This window comes from Tursiops truncatus, chromosome 6, assembly GCF_011762595.2.
Source record: "Tursiops truncatus isolate mTurTru1 chromosome 6, mTurTru1.mat.Y, whole genome shotgun sequence".
Taxonomy (NCBI): Eukaryota; Metazoa; Chordata; class Mammalia; order Artiodactyla; family Delphinidae; genus Tursiops; species Tursiops truncatus.
Genome location: NC_047039.1, coordinates 113,660,072 through 113,666,418, shown reverse-complemented (window position 1 = coordinate 113,666,418; position 6,347 = coordinate 113,660,072).

The window sequence follows — 6,347 nt, the reverse complement described above, 5'->3', positions numbered from 1 at the left end:
GGCCCCGCCACCCAGTCACCGGGTCCCCAGCCCAGGGTTCAGGACCAGGGACAGCTCCCGCCCAGAGGCCTCTGCAGCAGGGCCTTTGCCCACGTGCTCACTGCACACACGGCTAGCTCCTCCAAATTCAAAGCGGAGGAGATAATATGAGCTTTGACACAGAGTCCCCTGATGTCCAGGAAAAGAAGATCACTGCCCCACCCCTTCTCCCTGACAGCCCTTCCCAGCCCCTCCATTTCTGGTACCAGAGTTCCCCACTCCACACTCACAAAAGGGGCCAGGAAGCCCCAGCTCCTGAACAGAGCTTCTAGAAGCTCCTGAGCTGCTCGCCAGCCTGGGGTGCCCTGCAGGGTCCAGAGAATCGGCTGACCATGCTGCCCACCACAATTACAGAAAAGACCTGGTATCGGCTTGGTCCCCGGCATCACCTCCCGCTTTGGAGCCTCAACCACACACCCACAAACTCTCTGTCTCAGGGGTCTGCAACCACAGGTCCTCACTGCGGCTCTCCATCCAGCACGTGGGCAACACTGCATCACCCACATCAGCCTGCACATGGGCAGTGGCAACAGGTACTAGAGCATTCTTGCGAGCTTGGCAACGCCCAGCCTGCGGGCATTGAAGAGGATACAGACCTCTTCCAAATGGCTGCTTTGACAATGAGCCCAACTGGGCCTTCCTGGCAGCATGCCCACCCCTGACAGAAGGGATGCCATAGCCCCACATAGTACACAGGAGCAGACTGAGGCGGCCTCATCTAGAACCAGGACCAGCTCCAACAACAGCTGCAAGAGTCAGAGGCAATGCCAGGTTCAGAGGACGAACCACTGGCTCTAGCATGAGCTCCAGTGTTAAAGCCCAGGCTGGCACCAGCTCTTGAAGCAGCTCCGGAGCTACAGGCAGCTCTGGCACCACCAGCAGGGGTAGAGGCAGCTCCAGCATCAACTCTAGCACCGAAACTAGAGGTAGAAAGACCTCTGTACCAGTCTGAACACAGACTACAGAGATACAGGCAGTTTTATTACGAACTCCTGTGAAAACTCCGGCGATAGTTCTAGCACCAGACCTAGAAATAGAACCAGCTCAAATCAGAGTCGCTCCAGAGCCAGCGCTAGCACTAGTTCCATGCAACAGCAGCTGTCACAGCAGCTCTAGTTCCAACACCAAAGCTAGGAGTAGCTCAGGCACCAGCGTTACCAGCATCCAGAGATAGGGACTGCTCCATCACCAGCTCTGGTGGCAGCTCCATTGCCAGCTCTAGAGCCGGAACATGCTCCAACAGCAATTCCAGAGGTAGAGTGACTGTGAGTCTCAGAACTAAAACCAGCTCCAGATCTAGCCCTCGCACCACCTCCTGCCCTAGAGCCAGCCCTGGACCCCATTGCAGAGCTACGGCTGGTGCAGTCCACACAGCAAGAGTCAACACTAGCACCAGCTCTAGAGCTTCAGCCTGTTGCAGTCACCGACCCACAGTGACAGTAAGCTCTGTACCCACCTCCAGTAACGGCTCATAAAATACAGCCAGTGCCACCTCCAGAACCAGAGTCTTCCTGTCCTCACCCGTGAGGGCATCCTTTTTCTGCTTTTCTGTCTTGTTTTTTCTTTTCGTATACCTTATGGCTACCTGTACTTTATGTGTTAACTTGCATATAAAAGTTCCTATTACATGCACCCCTACGTTCACGGCAGCACTGTTCACAATAGTAAGACATGGAAACAACCTGAGTGTCCATTGACAGATGAATGGATAAAGAAGATGTGGCACATATATACAATGGAATACTACTCAGCCATAAGAAAAGAATGAAATAATGCCATTTGCAGCAACATGGATGGACCTAGAGATTGTCTTACTAAGTGAAGTAAGTCGGAAAGAGAGAAACACCATATGGTATCATTTCTACATGGAATCTAAAATACGGCACAAATTAACGTATCTACAAAACAGAAACAGACTCACAGACACAGAGGAAAGACTCGTGGTTGCCAAGGGGGAGGGGCAGGGGAAGGACTGGACTGGGAGTTTGGGATGAGCAGATGCGAGCTGTTACATGTAGAATGGATAAACAACAAGGTCCTATTTATAGCATAGGGAACTGTATTCAGTATCCTGGGATAAACCATAATGGAAAAGAATATTTACAGCAGAAACTAACACAACACTGTAAGTGAACTACACTTCCATAAAAATAAATAAGTTTATCTTTTCAAACAGATTTAACTGTACGATTCGGTGGCACTAACTACATTTCATTTACTGTGCTGTGCACCTTCACCACTATCTAGTTCCACATTTTCATCACCCCCAAAAGAAACCCCATACCCATGAAGCATTCCCTGCCTGCTCCCCACTCCCCCTACTCCATGGCAGCCCCGCCCTAGCAATGTATGAGGATTCCAATTTCCCAGAATTCTCTCCAACGTTTGTTATTTTCTGTTTTTCAATCCTAGCCATCCCAGCGGGTGTGACGCGGTGTCATTGTGGTGTTTGCATTTCCCTCATATCTAGTGATGTTGCACATCCTCCCATGTGCCTAATGGGCCATTTGTGTATCTTCTTTGGAGAAATGTCTATTATTTTTAATTAAGCTGTGTTTATGCCCTTGAGTATAGGAGTGTTTATATATATTCTGGATACAAGACCTTTACCAGATTTATTATTTTCAAATAATTTATACCATGATATGGGTTTTCTTTATACACTCTTGAGATTGTCCTTTCACTCACAAAAGTTTTTCATTTTGATAAAGTCCAACTTAATCTGTTCTTTCTTTTGTCTCTCAAACAATTGGTATCATATTAAATATATCATTGCCGAATCCAAGTGTATGAAGTTTAGCTCTATGTTTTCTTCTAAGATGCTTGAGTTTTAGGTCTTAAATTTAGGTCATTGATCCATCTGGAGTTAATTTTTTATATGATGCGAGGTAAGGCTCCAGCTTTACTCTACTGCGTGTGGGCATTCAGTTTCCTAGCACCATTTGTTGAAGAGACTGTTTCTCTTTTATTGAATGATCTTGATACCCACATTCAAAACCAATTGCTTGGGTTCATTTTTTGATTCTTAATTCTATTTTATTGATATATGTCTTGTCTAGTTGCTTTTGCCAAATTTCCATTACAATATTGAAATGAAAAGCAAACGTGGGCATCACTGACTTATTCCGGTTCTTAGGGAGAAAGCCTTCAATCTTTCTCCACTGAGTAGAATATACACGTGAGTTTTTCGTAAACAGTCTATATCATGTGAAGGAAATGTTTTCTATGTCCATTTTATTGAGATCACGTATTATAAAAAGTTTTGGGTTTCTTCAAATGCTTAAATGTTTTCTTTACATCAATTGAAATGCTCATGTGTTTTTTCTGATGTGTTGTAGGACACTGATTAATTTAACTGTGTTAAACAGCCCTTTGTTCCAGGGATAAATCGTACTTGGTCATGATGACAGTCCTTTCAATATGCTGACAGATTTTGTTTGCCAGTATTTTACTGAGGATTTTTGCATCTCTATTCATAATGGATTTTGGCCTGTAGACGTCTTTTCTTGTGATGTCTTTGGAATCAAGTTAATGCTGGCATCACAGTGAATTTAAGTGTTCCCTCCTCCTGTTTTTTTGTTTGCTTGTTTTGTTTCGTTTTTAAGAGTTTGGGAAGAATTGGTGTTACATCTTTAAGTGTTTGAGACAAAACACCAATGAAGGCATCAGGTTCTGGGCTTTTCTTTGTTGGGAAGTTCTTATCACTGCTTCAGTCTACTCACTTATTATAGGTCTACTCAGGTTTTCTATTTCTTCTTGAGTCAGTTTTGGTAGTTTGTGTGTTTCTAGGAATTTTTCCGTCTCATCTAGGTTAAGCGACTTGTTCTATAAAATTGTCCCGTACGTGTCAAATTTTGTAAATCTTTAAAAGAAAGAACTGTTGGTTTCATTGACTTTCTCGAGTGCTCCTCTGTTCTGTTTATCTCTGCTCTAAGTTTCATTAGTTCCTTTGTTCTGCTAACTTTGGGTTTACTTGGCTCTTCTTTGCCTAGCTAATCAAAGGCGTCTTCTCACCAGCCCCAAACAACAGCCGGTCACAGGGCCTCTCCCCAGGTCTGCATTGTTGGGTAGATAATTACAGGCTGGAGTGGACCAGGCTACCAGGCACTATCCACCCCAACTGGCAGTCCAGGCCACTCCCAGACTACAGTTTCACCCTGAATCTCTCCTGCCTCCATGCTTTGATGCCTGCCCATCGACAGGCTGACCTTGCCTCTCACAGACCACAGCCTTAGGTGTTCTCTGTGCTCTGGGAACAAGAGGACTTGCTGAATTTTGCAAAGGAACACTGCCCACGGGCACAGAGCCCTATCCGCCACCACCAGGCACTGCTTCTGTGCACTTCCTTCGCACCTTCCCATGTTTGGGTCACTGGTACCTATGCCCACGGGCACCCAAGAGCATCCGTCACCCAGTAGATCTGACAACAGCAAACCTGGTCTTTCAATCCAGCCACCAGTCCCCCAACATGGAGCCCAGGACCAGCAGAAGCTCCTATTCCAGGTTCTGGCATCAGCTAAGGAGATGCCCTGAACTCAACGGTTGGGACGTTGTTCACACACTCAGTGTGCACTCCAGCCCCAGGCAGAGAGGATCATCCTGAGCTTTTCCACGAGTCCCCTGGTGGCCAGGAGAGGATGACTGCCCCACCCCTTCTCCCTCACAGCCCTTCCCAGTTCCAGTGTATCTCAATGCATACCCAAAGGGGACGAAGCCGGGTTGGAGAAGACGCCCCAGTTCCTAGAAGCCCCTGAAGTTGGATGCCGGCTTGGGGGGCCCTGCAGGCTCTGGGCTCTGCTGATCTACTCCTTGGGTTCCAGGAGTTGACGTCCTCATCATCCCCAGAGACCTCGGCCTCCAGCAGCACCTTGCCTTCAGCTCCACACACGCTTGGCAGCCTCGGGCACATGAGGGCTGTGTCTCAGGGTCTGCGACCTCAGCCCCTCACTGCTCTCCACCCAGCAGGTGAGTGACCCCACATCATCCGTGTCATCCTGGACCCAGAACGGCCACAAGTACAAAAGCTGAGTCCCCTTGGCCCCTCACTCAGACCTCTCTGGTCCAGACATCACCTGAGTGGCTTTGACACGAGGCCATCTCTGGGCCCTCCAGGCAGCAGGCCCCTCCCTGAGAGGAGTAAGATGACGACACAGCCTCCACTGTGTGCGGGAGGAAACAGAGGCTGCCTCTTCCTCCCTGGTCGGTTCTTTGGGATCCATGCTGTCCTGGGGTGTCCAACATGTCCAGCAAGATCCCTCCAGATCTAGGATTTGACAGGCTGAGGCTCTGATAAGACAGCCTGTATCTTGTCCCCCTCAACCTGCAGTGAGCACGGACTCCTTGCCCCACACTCAGAGCGCTGTGTGGTCTGGTCCAGACGCCCTCCCCCATGCACACCCCTTGCCCCCACCCCAGCCTCCCTCCCCCAGGACCCTTCCAAGCTCCTCCCCGCCAATCACCCCCCATCCACGCTGCCCACGTGGCTGCTGAGGAGCCGTTGGGCGCGCGTGCAGGCTGGGAGGCGGTTGACGCTCCCGCGCTGCCGGGCTGCGCAGGTTCCCCTGTGCGTGGCCCGCAGCAAGCAGGAGGCCCTGCCCGCCCCCTGCAGCAGTCAGCCCGCATCGCCTCCCTCCCGCAGTGGAGGTGGGGAGGCCTGTTCACCTGTGAGCGCATCCCCTCACAACCCCCGGAGGGACAGTCAGTGCAGTGACCACTCTGAGCCTGTTAAGCAGTTCCTTGCCCAACCCCTTATGGGACAATTAGGAACCTGAGGCCAGGAGAGAAGCAGGGACTCACCCCAGCACAGGAGGTGGGCCCAGGGCAGAGGAAAAGGCAGGGTTGTTCCAGAACCCTGAAGAGCGTCTGGCTCTTCCCACAGCGCGGGGCTCCTGAGTCTGAGACGTCTGAGGCTGGGGAGCGGGTGTGCGAGCACAGGGGGGGTGACGGAGGGTGGGTCGTGCTGTCCTGCACTGTCCCTGATGTATCGCTGGCCTGGGCCTCCTCCTTTCTCCCCTGTGCCCAGAGCAGCTGGGCCAGCTCCCCTGGGCAGCACTGACTCCCAGGGTCTGGCTTCAGCCTTGCCTCCCTCTGACCTCCCACCATCCTCCTCCAGGGGCCTCTGCGTGTCCCCCCCCCACCCCTGTCTCTCCAGTTCACGCTGCTCTGCTTTCCCTCTGCTGCTCTGGGTGAGGCCCCCTCATCTTTCCGGCAGCCTCTCTGCTCCTCTCCGTGCCCCACCCTGCCCGACCCCATTCTGCTGCATTAGCCAGAGTGATCTGCCCATCCTTCCAGAACCCAACATGAGCCCC